Consider the following 17,966-nt stretch of genomic DNA (forward strand, 5'->3'; position numbering starts at 1 on the left):
TTTCCACCATCTACAAGGCACAAGTCAGGAGTGTGATGGAATACTCTCCACTTGCCTGGATGAGTGCAGCTCCAACAACACTCAAGAAGCTCGACACCATCCAGGACAAAGCAGCCCGCTTGATTGGCACCCCATCCACCACCTCAAACATTCACTCCCTCCACCACCGGTGCACCGTGGCTGCAGTGTGTACCATCTACAAGATGCACTGCAGCAACTCGCCAAGGCTTCTTCGGCAGCACCTCCCAAACCCGCGACCTCTTCCACCTAGAAGGACAAGGGCAGCAGGCGCATGGGAACACCACCACCTCCAAGTTCCCCTCCAAGTCACACACCATCCTGACTTAGAAATATATCGGCCGATCCTTCATCGTCGCTGGGTCAAAATCCTGGAACTCCCTCCCTAACAGCACTGTGGGAGTACCTTCACCACACGGACTGCAGCGGTTCAAGAAGGCGGCTCACCACCACCTTCTCAAGGGGCAACTAGGGATGGGCAATAAATGCTGGCCTTGCCAGCGACACCCACATCCCAGGAGTGAATAAAAAAAAATCTCCCCAAAAAACTGTGTAAAACATTAAATAAATCTTTTTAAAAATCACATTTTTAAAATGAGTTGAAATTACAATAAATTTAATATTTTACGGGGCTAAAAATAAACGTACCTTTTTTAAAGTATTTTAAAATGATAAATGAGTGAAATTTAAAAAAAAAACTTTTTTCGACTCTTATGCCGGTAAAAGGAGGCCTTACGCTGCTTTTAGCAGGCGTAAGGTTTCTAAGTGTTTTCAGCGGGCGGAGGTTCTGCAGAAAGCGGAACTCTCCCCCCGCAGAGGCCCTTCTCCAGGGCAGGCGTTCGATCTGTCAACAGCATTCTTCACAGATCGGAAATACCGCTTTTCAGCGCATGCCTGAAACCGGCATTTGCGATGTCCCTACAGGTGGGTACACAGCTCGGACACACCCGTAGGCATCGGAATATCCGGCCCAGAGACAGAGGGGGTGAAATTCGGTGTCGCCCTGTCGGCATTGGAATTTTGAAATTTTGATAAATTAGCGCCAGGCGCTAAGGATCCTGAGCTTCTCCTAAATTGGCTGTTAGCGCCCCAGGAAGGAGCTGGGCCGCTAAATCAAGCGCTGATGACCTCAATGGGCCGCTACAGGGGCGCTACCAGCAGAGCGATCATGAATTTCAGGTGCTGTGCAATCGGCAATGATCCTTCACACTGGCCCCTTCCAGCTCTTAAAGGGGAGGTCGCATCATTGTGCAGATCCTCATTATCAGCAGTGCTGGCTGTGAGGCGACCTGCGAGTAACTCAATCCCCTGATCGTGATGGCTGATCCCACTCCCAGGGAGAGAGCTCGTCGATTCACGGCCAAGGTATTGGAGGCATTGATGGTGGGAGTGGAGCGAAGGAGGGCAGTGCTGTTCCTGGACACTGGAAAGAGGCCATTGCCCCAGGTATCCAGGGCAACGTGGAGGGAAGTGGCCCAGGAGGTCTCGGCCAGTAGTGTGGTCCTCAGGCCCCTCACACAGTGCCGGAAGAAACTCAACGACCTCAGTCAGGTGGTCAAGGTGAGCACATGCTTCAACAGCTCCTACATACCAGCATCTGAACCTCAGTCTGTGCACATTGCGCAAAGATCCACACTCCCACCACTCACTCACCAAACATCTTCACCTACTCAAACTCACATCCACATCTCACGCATTGCCTACAATCACAGCTATTCAACTACAGCAGGCACATCTCCCAAACACACAGCTGGACTCTGACTCCCACACATTCGTTTCTCTTGCAGGCCTAGATGGCCCACAACAGGAGGGAGCAGCAGAGAACAGGCGGGGGTGATGCGCAGCTCCAGCAGCTCTCAGACCTTGGGGAGCGAGTGCTGCGGCTCATTGGGCAGCAGGTGGTGGGCGCCGTGGCCATCGGCAACATCGACCCCCTTGGGGGCAACAACGGTATCTTCAGCCTCTCTCCTTCTCTCCTTCCTCTTCCCCCTCACACCACAATCCTTTCCCACTTTCCAGCTCCTGATATTGTCTGCATTCCTTGCTCCCTTCCTGCCCGCCTGCTCTCACCTTAACACGAGTCTTGTGCCTTTATGCTTTCAGAGAATCAGCAACCAGATGGCCACCCTGTCCCTGAGCCTCCCACTGAGAGTGAGGAAGGAGAAGAGGAGGAGGAGCAAAGCACCGCGTCACTGCATCGCTCACCCGCAGGCACCACCTCAGATACTGGCACTACACGATCTTTAGAGGCAAGTTTAGTAGAGGGGTCTACACAGGGTGATGCACCGGGGATGAGCGGGCTACAGCAAGGCCAGGGGGAAAGGGTAGCTCGGGAGTCTGCTCCCTGGAGGGTGAATTCTGCTGCACAGGACTCAGATGAGGACCTCGATGGGGAGGCGTTCACAAGAAGGTTGATGGGCATGCACACGGAGATGATAGGTGCCTGAGAGCCTCTCGGCAATGGTACAGAGTGTGGAGGAGTCCGCCTCCAACATTGCACAGAGCTCTGCGCACATCATGGAGCCCATCATTTCCAGTCTGCACAAGGGTTTTCACAAGGGTGATTAGTCAATATTGTTGTTGTATATCTGTGGTTAATGGTTTTTGATAAATTTATTACTAGAATGTTGCAGATTTGGTGCCGTGTCTCATTTCAGTTCTGGGGTGTGATGGAATCACAAAGTGATGGAATGATGGCGATGGGCTCAACAACCGGAACGAGGACTTGAAGTCACTGGAAACAAAGTCTGATGACGCGGTCACGGACTGACCTTGCAGAACCGATTGAGTGGCTGCCTCCTCCCTCGCTGCTCTTCTTCCTCCTGTTCTTCCTCCTCCTCCTCGTCCTCCTCGTCTCCCTCTTCCTCCTCCTGAGGTGGTGGAGTAAAGCCTGGTGACAATGGCTGGGCCCTCATGATGGCCAAGTTGTGCAGCAGACGATGACGAAACGTGACACCCGCTAAGCCGAGTACTGGAGGGCTCCTCCCGAGTGGGCAAGGCAGCGGAACCATTGCTTGAGCACTCCGATGGTCTGCTCGATGATGTTCCTGGTGGCAGCATGGCTCTCGTTGTATGAGTGCTGGCCAGGAGTGTTGGGTTTGCGGAGGGGAGTCATGAGCCAGGTGGAGACCGGAGAGCCCTTGTCTCCAGCAGCCAGCCACGAGCTTGATGTGGTGACTGGAACAGAGCTGGCACACCGGTCTGGCACAGGATGAAGGCATCATGGCTGCTGCCAGGATAGCAGGCATTGATGGTGTGGATTCGCTGTCTGTGGTCGCGCACCAACTGCACATTAATGAGTGGTAGCCTTTGCGGTTACGGAATACCTCAGGATTGTTATGCAGTGCCCGCAAAGCCACGTGGGTGCAGTCAATGGCGCCCTGCACCATGGGGAAGCCCGCTATCCTGGCAAAGCCACATGCACGCTCACGCTGCTTCTCTCTGGGAATGGGGAAGGAAATGTTGTTCCTTCTCCTTCTGTACAGAGCATCTGTGACCTCGCGGATGGAGCAATGGACGGAAACTGGTAGATGTTAGATATGTCTCCTGCTGCAGACTGGAATGATCCGCTGGTGTAGAAATTGAGGGGGACGGTGACCTTGACTGCCACTGAGAGAGCTGCGGTGGTCCTGATCTCAGGCTCCAGGTCTGGCTGCAGGAGGTGGCAGAGCTCGGTGACCACGGCCTTGGTGAAGCGGAGCCTTCTAACACACTGGTCCTCACTGAGATTGATGCTGGAGAAATGCTGCCGGAATACCCTGGGAGGGTAAGGCCTCCTGTTGAGAGCCCTGTTGCCCCTCCTACCTCTGGCCACATTTTGCACTCTGTCTCTGTGCCTCAGTTGCCTCTGACGTTGACGCTGGAGGGTGAGGTCCAGTGTCAGTACAGCCCCCATGGAAGGATCCAAATATTGCACTTTCAAATCCCCCCTCAATGAAACTCAATCATCTTTATTGGCTACAACACTCGTTAAAATGCAAAATGATCAAATTGGTCAAAAGGCCTCTTTGCCGATGTGAAACTAACAAAACACAGCATTGTGGGCCAACGAAAACTACACAAGAAGTGGACGCCTTTAAATAGCGCCGCCTCCTCCCGGGGAAACCCGACCGAAGGGAGCCTCCTCCCGGGAAACCCGACCGAAGGGAGCCTCCTCCCGGGAAACCCGACCGAAGGCCACCTCCTCCCGGGGAAACCCGACCGAAGGGAGCCTCCTCCCGGGGAAACCCGACCGAAGGGAGCCTCCTCCCGGGGAAACCCGACCGAAGGGAGCCTCCTCCCGGGGAAACCCGACCGAAGGGAGCCTCCTCCCGGGGAAACTCGACCGAAGGGAGCCTCCTCCCGGGGAAACCCGACCGAAGGGAGCCTCCTCCCGGGGAAACCCGACCGAAGGGAGCCTCCTCCCGGGGACACCCGACCGAAGGCCACCTCCTCCCGGGAAACCCGACCGAAGGGAGCCTCCTCCCGGGGAAACCCGACCGAAGGGAGCCTCCTCCCGGGGAAACCCGACCGAAGGGAGCCTCCTCCCGGGGAAACCCGACCGAAGGGAGCCTCCTCCCGGGGACACCCGACCGAAGGAAGCCTCCTCCCGGGGAAACCCGACCGAAGGGAGCCTCCTCCCGGGGACACCCGACCGAAGGGAGCCTCCTCCCGGGGAAACCCGACCGAAGGGAGCCTCCTCCCGGGGAAACCCGACCGAAGGGAGCCTCCTCCCGGGGAAACCCGACCGAAGGGAGCCTCCTCCCGGGGACACCCGACCGAAGGGAGCCTCCTCCCGGGGACACCCGACCGAAGGGAGCCTCCTCCCGGGGAAACCCGACCGAAGGGAGCCTCCTCCCGGGGACACCCGACCGAAGGGAGCCTCCTCCCGGGGAAACCCGACCGAAGGGAGCCTCCTCCCGGGGAAACCCGACCGAAGGGAGCCTCCTCCCGGGGAAACCCGACCGAAGGCCGCCTCCTCCCGGGGAAACCCGACCGAAGGGAGCCTCCTCCCGGGGAAACCCGACCGAAGGGAGCCTCCTCCCGGGGACACCCGACCGAAGGGAGCCTCCTCCCGGGGACACCCGACCGAAGGGAGCCTCCTCCCGGGGAAACCCGACCGAAGGGAGCCTCCTCCCGGGGAAACCCGACCAAAGGCCTCCTCCCGGGGAAACCCGACCGAAGGGAGCCTCCTCCCGGGGACACCCGACCGAAGGGAGCCTCCTCCCGGGGACACCCGACCGAAGGGAGCCTCCTCCCGGGGACACCCGACCGAAGGGAGCCTCCTCCCGGGGACACCCGACCGAAGGGAGCCTCCTCCCGGGACACCCGACCGAAGGGAGCCTCCTCCCGGGGACACCCGACCGAAGGGAGCCTCCTCCCGGGGAAACCCGACCAAAGGGAGCCTCCTCCCGGGACACCCGACCGAAGGGAGCCTCCTCCCGGGGACACCCGACCGAAGGGAGCCTCCTCCCGGGGACACCCGACCGAAGGGAGCCTCCTCCCGGGGAAACCCGACCGAAGGGAGCCTCCTCCCGGGGACACCCGACCGAAGGGAGCCTCCTCCCGGGGACACCCGACCGAAGGGAGCCTCCTCCTGGGGAAACCCGACCGAAGGGAGCCTCCTCCCGGGACACCCGACCGAAGGGAGCCTCCTCCCGGGGACACCCGACCGAAGGCCGCCTCCTCCCGGGGACACCCGACCGAAGGGAGCCTCCTCCCGGGGACACCCGACCGAAGGGAGCCTCCTCCCGGGGAAACCCGACCGAAGGGAGCCTCCTCCCGGGGAAACCCGACCGAAGGGAGCCTCCTCCCGGGGACACCCGACCGAAGGGAGCCTCCTCCCGGGGAAACCCGACCAAAGGCCGCCTCCTCCCGGGGACACCCGACCGAAGGCCTCCTCCTGGGGAAACCCGACCGAAGGGAGCCTCCTCCCGGGGAAACCCGACCGAAGGGAGCCTCCTCCAGGGACACCCGACCGAAGGCCGCCTCCTCCCGGGGACACCCGACCGAAGGGAGCCTCCTCCCGGGGAAACCCGACCGAAGGGAGCCTCCTCCCGGGGACACCCGACCGAAGGGAGCCTCCTCCCGGGGAAACCCGACCGAAGGGAGCCTCCTCCCGGGGACACCCGACCGAAGGGAGCCTCCTCCCGGGGACACCCGACCGAAGGCCGCCTCCTCCCGGGACACCCGACCGAAGGCCGCCTGCTCCCGGGGACACCCGACCCAAGGCCTCCTCCCGGGGACACCCGACCGAAGGGAGCCTCATCCCGGGGACACCCGACCGAAGGGAGCCTCCTCCCGGGGAAACCCGACCGAAGGCCGCCTGCTCCCGGGGACACCCGACCGAAGGGAGCCTCATCCCGGGGACACCCGACCGAAGGGAGCCTCCTCCCGGGACACCCGACCGAAGGGAGCCTCCTCCCGGGGACACCCGACCGAAGGGAGCCTCCTCCCGGGGACACCCGACCGAAGGCCGCCTCCTCCCGGGGACACCCGACCGAAGGGAGCCTCCTCCCGGGGAAACCCGACCGAAGGGAGCCTCCTCCCGGGGAAACCCGACCGAAGGCCGCCTCCTCCCGGGGACACCCGACCGAAGGGAGCCTCCTCCCGGGGACACCCGACCGAAGGGAGTCTCCTCCCGGGGACACCCGACCGAAGGGAGCCTCCTCCCGGGGAAACCCGACCGAAGGGAGCCTCCTCCCGGGGACACCCGACCGAAGGGAGCCTCCTCCCGGGGACACCCGACCGAAGGGAGCCTCCTCCCGGGGAAACCCGACCGAAGGCCGCCTCCTCCCGGGGAAACCCGACCGAAGGGAGCCTCCTCCCGGGGAAACCCGACCGAAGGGAGCCTCCTCCCGGGGAAACCCGACCGAAGGGAGCCTCCTCCCGGGGACACCCGACCGAAGGGAGCCTCCTCCCGGGGAAACCCGACCGAAGGGAGCCTCCTCCCGGGGACACCCGACCGAAGGGAGCCTCCTCCCGGGGAAACCCGACCGAAGGGAGCCTCCTCCCGGGGAAACCCGACCGAAGGGAGCCTCCTCCCGGGGAAACCCGACCGAAGGGAGCCTCCTCCCGGGGAAACCCGACCGAAGGGAGCCTCCTCCCGGGGACGCCCGACCGAAGGGAGCCTCCTCCCGGGGAAACCCAACCGAAGGGAGCCTCCTCCCGGGGAAACCCGACCGAAGGGAGCCTCCTCCCGGGGAAACCCAACCGAAGGCCGCCTCCTCCCGGGGAAACCCGACCGAAGGGAGCCTCCTCCCGGGGAAACCCGACCGAAGGGAGCCTCCTCCCGGGGAAACCCGACCAAAGGCCGCCTCCTCCCGGGGACGCCCGACCGAAGGGAGCCTCCTCCCGGGGAAACCCGACCGAAGGGAGCCTCCTCCCGGGGAAACCCGACCGAAGGGAGCCTCCTCCCGGGGAAACCCGACCGAAGGGAGCCTCCTCCTGGGGACACCCGACCGAAGGGAGCCTCCTCCCGGGGACACCCGACCGAAGGGAGCCTCCTCCCGGGGACGCCCGACCGAAGGGAGCCTCCTCCCGGGGAAACCCAACCGAAGGGAGCCTCCTCCCGGGGAAACCCGACCGAAGGGAGCCTCCTCCCGGGGAAACCCGACCGAAGGGAGCCTCCTCCCGGGGAAACCCGACCGAAGGGAGCCTCCTCCCGGGGACACCCGACCGAAGGGAGCCTCCTCCCGGGGAAACCCGACCGAAGGGAGCCTCCTCCCGGGGAAACCCGATCGATGGGAGCCTCCTCCCGGGGACACCCGACCGAAGGGAGCCTCCTCCTGGGGAAACCCGACCGAAGGGAGCCTCCTCCCGGGGACACCCGACCGAAGGCCGCCTCCTCCCGGGGACACGCGACCGAAGGGAGCCTCCTCCCGGGGACACCCGACCGAAGGGAGTCTCCTCCCGGGGAAACCCGACCGAAGGGAGCCTCCTCCCGGGGACACCCGACCGAAGGCCGCCTCCTCCCGGGGAAACCCGACCGAAGGCCTCCTCCCGGGGACACCCGACCGAAGGGAGCCTCCTCCCGGGGACACCCGACCGAAGGGAGCCTCCTCCCGGGGACACCCGACCGAAGGGAGCCTCCTCCCGGGGACACCCGACCGAAGGGAGCCTCCTCCCGGGGACACCCGACCGAAGGGAGCCTCCTCCCGGGGAAACCCGACCTAAGGGAGCCTCCTCCCGGGGACACCCGACCGAAGGGAGCCTCCTCCCGGGGAAACCCGACCTAAGGGAGCCTCCTCCCGGGGACACCCGACCGAAGGGAGCCTCCTCCCGGGGACACCCGACCGAAGGCCGCCTCCTCCCGGGGACACCCGACCGAAGGGAGCCTCCTCCCGGGGACACCCGACCGAAGGCCGCCTCCTCCCGGGGAAACCCGACCGAAGGGAGCCTCCTCCCGGGGACACCCGACCGAAGGGAGCCTCCTCCCGGGGAAACCCGACCGAAGGGAGCCTCCTCCCGGGGACGCCCGACCGAAGGCCGCCTCCTCCCGGGGACACCCGACCGAAGGCCGCCTCCTCCCGGGGACGCCCGACCGAAGGCCGCCTCCTCCCGGGGACGCCCGACCGAAGGCCGCCTCCTCCCGGGGACACCCGACCGAAGGCCGCCTCCTCCCGGGGACACCCGACCGAAGGCCGCCTCCTCCCGGGGACACCCGACCGAAGGGAGCCTCCTCCCGGGGACACCCGACCGAAGGCCGCCTCCTCCCGGGGACACCCGACCGAAGGGAGCCTCCTCCAGGGACACCCGACCGAAGGGAGCCTCCTCCCGGGGACACCCGACCGAAGGGAGCCTACTCCCGGGGACACCCGACCGAAGGGAGCCTCCTCCCGGGGACACCCGACCGAAGGCCGCCTCCCCCCGGGGAAACCCGACCGAAGGCCTCCTCCCGGGGACACCCGACCGAAGGGAGCCTCCTCCCGGGGACACCCGACCGAAGGCCGCCTCCTCCCGGGGCCCTCCGACCGAAGGCCGCCTCCTCCCGGGGACACCCGACCGAAGGGAGCCTCCTCCCGGGGACACCCGACCGAAGGCCGCCTCCTCCCGGGGCCCTCCGACCGAAGGCCGCCTCCTCCCGGGGACACCCGACCGATGGCCGCCTCCTCCCGGGGACACCCGACCGATGGCCGCCTCCTCTACCTGTCGCTGTTAACGTCTGGCGCACAAGCAGTGGGCGAAAGGGAATGTTTCATCCAGGGCGCAACCGGGGCGCTGCGCATGGCAATGACGTCACAATCTCTGGGCGCAACTTTTCACCACCGCTGCAAAACTCCCACCAAATTTAGTGGGAGGCCTTGATATTGCCGCGCCCGGTCGCAAACACTTTAGCGCCCATTACCGCGCCTCGGAGGCACTAATGGGAGGTGCAAAGGAGCCCAATTTCCAGCCCCAAGACAGAGAGAGAGAGAGAGAGTCGGAGAGGGACAGAGAGAGAGAGGGAGAAAGGGACAGAGAGTCAGAGAGAGAGTTGGAGAGAGACAGAGAGAGAGTGTTTACAGAACAGGGAAGGGAAAAGCGACAGAAAGCAACAAAAACAGAGAGCAATGGGAGATATAAACTGTGGCCCTTCGGTCTCAGAAAGCGACGGCTTGGAGGGAACCTTCTCTTGGTAAATAATACTTAACAGGTAAAGTCAACCTGGAACAAGACCCCAGCGCACCAGAACAGGGTGGCACAGGGGCCAGCGTGTGAAGAGCAAATTTGGGACAGATATGAAGATGGTTTCTTTAAACAAAGTGATCAACAGCTGGAATGGAGTTTTCAGGAAGGGTGGATGAGGCCAGGACACTGAGCTCATTCAACAGCTGGATGGGAGAACGGGGACAGGATAGGGTTGGGATTGGGGAAGGATGGGATCAAACGGGCTGAAGGGACTTCTTCATCTAACCTGATCCTGTGACAGTGAGTGACAGACTGAGAGTCTGAGAGAGGAAGAGAGACAGAGTGAGGCAGACAGACAGGAGAATTGCTGCTGTCTCTCCAGTACTGGGATTACAGTCCATGGGCTCTGGTGGGGGTGTCCAGAACAAAGGGGCAGAACCTTCATATTAGAGCCAGGCCGTACAGGGGTGATGTCGGGAAGCACTTCTTCACACAGAGAGCGGTGGGAATCTGGAACTCTCTCCCCCAAAAGGCTGCGGCTGTTGAAATTTTAAAGGCCGAGATGGATAGAGTTTTGTTGGGTGAGGATATGGAGGGAAATGGAGAAAAGGCGCGGAGATGGAGTTGAGGTACAGATCAGCCAGGATTTGATTGAATGGCGGAACAGGATCGAGGGGCTGAATGGCCTCCTCTGTTAAACTATTTTTTTTAAAAGGTAAGGCTCATAGGATTTTAGAGGATTCAAATCAAATTTAATTCTCAGATTTAATGGTGCTGGAACAGTTTTACTGCAATACGGCAATTTACCTTTTAATTGCGTGTCACAAAAATAATTAGATGAATTAATGAGGGCTGGCTTGAGCAGACATTATCTTCAATCGCTACATTAGGACAAGTGTTTAATTGAATTTGTCACAGCTCCTCCATCCAATGGTTGACAAAAGCATTTTCCTGCTGAGCTTGTGCGAAGTGCGGGCATTCTCCATCCAGTTTCTGAGCTTTGTGAGTGGGGCGCTCCTTAAAGGGGAGCCTGACGAAGAGGTTCCTTCTTCACAGGAGGTCCTCGAGCCAACATTCACCCTCTGGAAGGGGTCCCAATAGAACCACCGCTTTCAAAAGGGGTCCTGATGGAGAATGAGTTCCTCTTTGGTGTAAACAGTGGCTGAGTGGGTAGCACTCGCACCTCGGATTCAGAAGGGCGTGGGTTCTAGAGTTCAGTCCTTAATCTAGGCTGTCACTCCAGTGCAGTACTGAGGGAGCGCCGCACTGTCGGAGGGGCAGTACTGAGGGAGCGCCACACTGTTGGAGGGGCAGTACTGAGGGAGCGCCGTACTGTCGGTGGGGCAGTACTGAGGGAGCGCCACACTGTCGGAGGGGCAGTACTGAGGGATGCCGCACTGTCAGAGGGGCAGTACTGAGGGAGCGCCGCACTGTCGGAGGGGCAGTACTGAGGGAGCGCCACACTGTTGGAGGGGCAGTACTGAGGGATGCCGCACTGTCGGAGGGGCATTACTGAGGGATGCCGCACTGTCGGAGGGGCAGTACTGAGGGATGCCGCACTGTCGGAGGGGCAGTACTGAGGGAGCGCCGCACTGTCGGAGGGGCAGTACTGAGGGAGCGCCGTACTGTCGGTGGGGCAGTACTGAGGGAGCGCCACACTGTCGGAGGGGCAGTACTGAGGGAGCGCTGCACTGTCGGAGAGGCAGTACTGAGGGAGCGCAGCAGTGTCGGAGGGGCAGTACTGAGGGAGCGCAGCAGTGTCGGAGGGGCAGTAATGAGGGAGCGCCGCACTGTCAGTGGGGCAGTAGTGAGGGTGATCTGCACTGTCGGAGGATCTGTACTGAGGGAGCTCTGCACTGTGGGAGGGACAGTACTGAGGGAGCGCAGCAGTGTCGGAGGGGCAGTAATGAGAGAGTGCTGCACTGTCGGTGGGGCAGTACTGAAGGAGTGCTGCACTGTCGGTTGTGCCGTCTTTCAGACAAGACATTAAACCGAAGCCCCATATTCCCTTTCAGTTCGACATAAAAGATCCCATGGCCCTATTTCGAAGAGCAGGGGGAGTTCTCCCCGGTGTCCTGGGGCCAATATTTATCCCTCAATCAACATCACTAAAACAGATGATCTGGTCATTATCACATTGCTGTTTGTGGGAACTTGCTGTGCGCAAATTGTCAGCTGCGTTTCCTACATTACAACAGCGACTACACTTCAAAAGTACTTCATTGGTTGTGAAGCGCCCTGGGACATCCTGAGGTGGTGGGAGAAAGGCAAGTTATTTCTTTCTTTAAACCGGGTCCTGAAGGAGCATCCAGGCTGAAACTGAAATAATTTTATTTAAATTAGATTTTAATTTAATTTTAATTCATACACGGGTTCAATTTGTAATGGAAAATTTTACTTTCAACCTTGGAATATTAATTCCCTGCAAACTATTATAAGAACAAGACATCCTTAACAAGGTGAGAACAGTGTTTGGGAGGGACATCACACCCAGGGCAGGTACAGCACGGGTTAGATACAGAGTAAAGCTCCCTCTACACTGTCCCATCAAACACTCCCAGGGCAGGTACAGCACGGGTTAGATACAGAGTAAAGCTCCCTCTACACTGTCCCATCAAACACTCCCAGGGCAGGTACAGCACGGGTTAGATACAGAGTAAAGCTCCCTCTACACTGTCCCATCAAACACTCCCAGGGCAGGTACAGCACGGGTTAGATACAGAGTAAAGCTCCCTCTACATTGTCCCATCAAACACTCCCAGGGCAGGTACAGCACGGGTTAGATACAGAGTAAAGCTCCCTCTACACTGTCCCATCAAACACTCCCAGGGCAGGTACAGCACGGGTTAGATACAGAGTAAAGCTTCCTCTACACTGTCCCATCAAACACTCCCAGGGCAGGTACAGCACGGGTTAGATACAGAGTAAAGCCCCCTCTACACTGTCCCATCAAACACTCCCAGGGCAGGTACAGCACGGGTTAGATACAGAGTAAAGCTCCCTCTACACTGTCCCATCAAACACTCCCAGGGCAGGTACAGCACGGGTTAGATACAAAGTAAAGCTCCCTCTACACTGTCCCATCAAACACTCCCAGGGCAGGTACAGCACGGGTTAGATACAGAGTAAAGCTCCCTCTACACTGTCCCATCAAACACTCCCAGGGCAGGTACAGCACGGGTTAGATACAGAGTAAAGCTCCCTCTACACTGTCCCAACAAACACTCCCAGGGCAGGTACAGCACGGATTAGGTACAGAGTAAAGCTCCCTCTACACTGTCCCATCAAACACTCCCAGGGCAGGTACAGCACGGGTTAGATACAGAGTAAAGCTCCCTCTACACTGTCCCATCAAACACTCCCAGGGCAGGTACAGCACGGGTTAGATACAGAGCAAAGCTCCCTCTCCACTGTCCCATCAAACACTCCCAGGGCAGGTACAGCACGGGTTAGATACAGAGTAAAGCTCCCTCTACACTGTTCCATCAAACACTCCCAGGGCAGGGACAGCACAGGTTAGATACAGAGTAAAGTTCCCTCTACACTGTCCCATCAAACACTCCCAGGGCAGGTACAGCACGCGTTAGATACAGAGTAAAGCTCCCTCTACACTGTCCCATCAAACACTCCCAGGGCAGTTCCAGCATGGGTTAGATACAGAGTAAAGCTCCCTCTACACTGTCCCATCAAACACTCGCAGGGCAGGTACAGCACGGGTTAGATACAGAGTAAAGCTTCCTCTACACTGTCCCATCAAACACTCCCAGGGCAGGTACAGCACGGGTTAGATACAGAGTAAAGCTCCCTCTACACTGTTCCATCAAATACTCCCAGGGCAGGTACAGCACGGGTTAGATACAGAGTAAAGCTCCCTCTACACTGTCCCATCAAACACTCCCAGGGCAGGTACAGCATGGGTTAGATACAGAGTAAAGCTCCCTCTACACTGTCCCATCAAACACTCCCAGGGCAGGTCCAGCATGGGTTAGATACAGAGTAAAGCTCCCTCTACACTGTCCCATCAAACACTCCCAGGGCAGGTACAGCACGGGTTAGATACAGAGTAAAGCTTCCTCTACACTGTCCCATCAAACACTCCCAGGGCAGGTACAGCACGGGTTAGATACAGAGTAAATCTCCTTCTTCACTGTCCCATCAAACACTCCCAGGGCAGGTACAGCACGGGTTAGATACAGAGTAAAGCTCCCTCTACACTGTCCCATCAAACACTCCCAGGGCAGGTACAGCACGGGTTAGATACAGAGTAAAGCTCCCTCTACACTGTCCCATCAAACACTCCCAGGGCAGGTACAGCACGGGTTAGATACAGAGTAAAGCTCCCTCTACACTGTCCCATCAAACACTCCCAGGGCAGGTACAGCACGGGTTAGATACAGAGTAAAGCTCCCTCTACACTGTCCCATCAAACACTCCCAGGGCAGGTACAGCACGGGTTAGATACAGAGTAAAGCTCCCTCTACACTGTCTCATCAAACGCTCCCAGGGCAGGGACAGCACGGGTTAGATACAGAGTAAAGCTCCCTCTACACTGTCCCACCAAACACTCCCAGGGCAGGTACAGCACGGGTTAGATACAGAGTAAAGCTCCCTCTACACTGTTCCATCAAACACTCCCAGGGCAGGTACAGCACGGGTTAGATACAGAGTAAAGTTCCCTCTACACTGTCCCATCAAAGACTCCCAGGGCAGGTACAGCATGGGTTAGATACAGAGTAAAGCTCCCTCTACACTGTCCCATCAAACACTCCCAGGGCAGTTCCAGCATGGGTTAGATACAAAGTAAAGCTCCCTCTACACTGTCCCATCAAACACTCCCAGGGCAGGTACAGCACGGGTTAGATACAGAGTAAAGCTCCCTCTACACTGTTCCATCAAACACTCCCAGGGCAGGTACAGCACGGGTTAGATACAGAGTAAAGCTCCCTCTACATTGTCCCATCAAACACTCCCAGGGCAGGTACAGCATGGGTTCGATACAGAGTAAAGCTCCCTCTACACTGTCCCATCAAACACTCCCAGGGCAGGTCCAGCATGGGTTAGATACAGAGTAAAGCTCCCTCTACACTGTCCCATCAAACACTCCCAGGGCAGGTACAGCACGGGTTAGATACAGCGTAAAGCTTCCTCTACACTGTCCCATCAAACACTCCCAGGGCAGATACAGCACGGGTTAGATACAGAGTAAAGCTCCCTCTACACTGTCCCATCAAACACTCCCAGGGCAGGTACAGCACGGGTTAGATACAGAGTAAAGCTCCCTCTACACTGTCCCATCAAACACTCCCAGGGCAGGTACAGCACGGGGGTGGATACAGAGTAAAGCTCCCTCTACACTGTCCCCACCAAACACTCCCAGGGCAGGTACAGCACGGGTTAGATACAGAGCAAAACTCCCTCTACACTGTCCCATCAAACACTCCCAGGGCAGGTACAGCATAGGTTAGATACAGAGTAAAACTCCCTCTACACTGTCCCATCAAACACTCCCAGGGCAGGTACAGCATGGGTTAGATACAGAGTAAAGCTCCCTCTACACTGTCCCATCAAACACTCCCAGTGCAGGTACAGCACGGGTTCGATACAGAGCAAAGCTCCCTCTACACTGTCCCATCAAACACTCCCAGGACAGGTACAGCACGCGTTAGATACAGAGTAAAGCTCCCTCTACACTGTCCCATTAAACGCTCCCAGGGCAGGTACAGCACCGGTTAAATACAGAGTAAAGCACCCTCTGCACTGTCCCATCAAACACTCCCAGGGCAGGTACAGCACGGGTTAGATACAGAGTAAAGCTCCCTCTACACTGTCCCATCAAACACTCCCAGGGCAGGTACAGCACGGGTTAGTTACAGAGTAAAGCTCCCGCTACACTGTCCCATCAAACACTCCCAGGGCAGGTACAGCATGTATCGATTTGTATGTGCGTTCAATGACGACACATTCATGAAAGAGATGTCTTTTTATCTAAAGTATGTTCAACTCAGTTAACAGCATTGCAGGAGACATCATCTTCGAGATCCATCTAAAGCAAAAGTAAAACTAAACTGCTTGTCTCTCACATGCCCTCTGCTGGTCAGGCATAAGTAATCAATCAGGCAAACATGCTGGTAAGGCATCATAATCAAACAGGCAAATACCATCACTATTTGCTGATATCATTACATCTCCCTTTCTTAAAACAAAAGTATTTTACTTTTATCTAACAACATGTTTTCTTTGTATTACTCTTCATTTTAACTTTAACACTTAATGAACTTACATTATCATTATCATTATCAAGGTTTTTTAACCTTGCTTTGTGTGTTCACATGAAATATGTAAATACACTAGAACTTGAAGAAAGAATAAGATAACATTACTTCCTTCTATAACAAGAGTCCTTAAATTTGCTCAATGAGTTTCTCAGGAGGCTTCACGTGTCTTGAGGATTTTCTGATTGATTGTCCTTGAATCTGAGTTGTTGCCTCAGATGATGGTTTCTCAGCTGTGTGATTAGGTTGTTCAACAGTATCAGTCTTTTGACCTGCTGTGTGATCAGGTTGTTCAACCGTATCAGTCTTTTGACCTGCTGTGGCTGGTCCCCTGAGAAGATCTCGACGATTTCTTCGCAGAACAGCACCCTCATCTGTCTGAATGGTGTATGATCTTGGTTGAACTTCACTCAGGACAGTTCCCTTCTGAGTCCATATGTTTGTTTTGTCTTTGAACCTTACTTGGTCACCAGTGTGGAGTTCAGGTAGGTTTTGTGTTCCTCTGTCAAAGTGGTACTTTTGCTTTTCTTTCTGTTGTTCTTTGAACTTCCTCACTTTCTCCTACTCTTTTGTTTTCAGGAGGTTCTCCGGGATGGGTAGGTTTGACCTTAGCCGACGTCCCATAAGGAGTTGGGCTGGTGACATACCACACACGAGCGGCGTTGTGCGGTATACAAGCATGCTCTGGTAGAAGTCAGTTCCACTGTCTTTTGCCTTGTACATCAGTCTTTTCACTGTCTGGACCGATTTTTCCACTAGTCCATTGGACTGTGGAAAGTGAGGACTTGACGTTGTGTGGACAAAGTCCCACTCTTTGGCAAAGTGTCGGAAACTTGCATTGTAAAACTGGGGTCCGTTGTCTGTGAAGACCTCGCTTGCCACACCATGTCTGGAGAATATGGCTTTCATACATGTTATCACAGCATCTGCAGTGGTGGTGTACAGTCTACAAACCTCTGGATACAGGGAGTAATAGTCTGTGACTACAAGATAGTCCTTCCCTTGACATACGAATAGGTCAGCGCCTACCTTCTGGTAAGGTCTGTCTGGCGCTGGGTGTGTATTTAGTGGTTCCACCGGATTGCTTGCTCGATATTTCAGGCATATTGTGCAGTTTGACACCTCATTTGTCACATCTTGGTTGATTCGTGGCCAGTACATCACCTCTCGTGCTCTTTTCTTACACTTTTCGATTCCCAGATGTCCTCCATGGATCCTTTTTAGCATCTCTTTTCTCAGACTCTTTGGGATAACTATTTCACTTCCTTTGTAGATGATGTCTTCGACCACTGATAGGTCCGCCCTGCAGTTCCAGTACTCTGCCATGTCAGGTGAGCAATCTTGTTTCATGTTGGGCCATCCATCCAAGATGCTTTTCCTCAGTCGTCTCAGTGTTTCATCTTTGTTTGTCTCAGTCTTTATGAGCTGCATTTTTGCATCTGCTATGGGCAGTGCACTTGTGATCATGTCCACGTAGGCGTTCACTTTTTCATCCATTTTGGTGTTTGCGGGCTCACTTGGGTCAACAGCTCTGGACAACGTGTCTGCTGTATACATCAGCTTACCCGGTGTGTACGCAACATTCAGTGTATAGCGTTGCAGCCTGATCATCATTCTTTGTATTCTAAGCGGACAGCTATTTAGTGGCTTTTGGAACAATGCAATCAAGGGCTTATGGTCAGTCTCTACACTGATTGCTTGTCCTGCCACAAACTGGTGAAATCTTTCACAGGCGTATGTGATGCTGAGCAGCTCCTTTTCTATTTGAGCATATCGCATCTCCGCGTCTGTCATTGAGCGCGATGCACATGCAATAGGTTGCCAGTGGTCATATTTTTGCAGAAGAACAGCACCGAGCCCACTCTGTGATGCATCTGATGATATCTTGATGGGTCTCGCTGGGTCATAAAACCTCAGAACTGGTTCCTCTGTGAGCAGTTTCTTTAGATCGCTCCATGACTTCTCATGCTCATGATTCCATTCCCATACTATGTTCTTTTCCGTTAGTCTTCTCAGTGGCACCATCTTTTCTGAGAGGTTGGATATGAATTTACCCATGTAGTTGATCATTCCATTAAACCTCTGCAC

Source organism: Somniosus microcephalus, chromosome 11 (genome assembly GCF_052327205.1).
Source record: "Somniosus microcephalus isolate GS21.2 chromosome 11, FLI_Smic_1.0, whole genome shotgun sequence".
NCBI classification, from domain to species: Eukaryota; Metazoa; Chordata; class Chondrichthyes; order Squaliformes; family Somniosidae; genus Somniosus; species Somniosus microcephalus.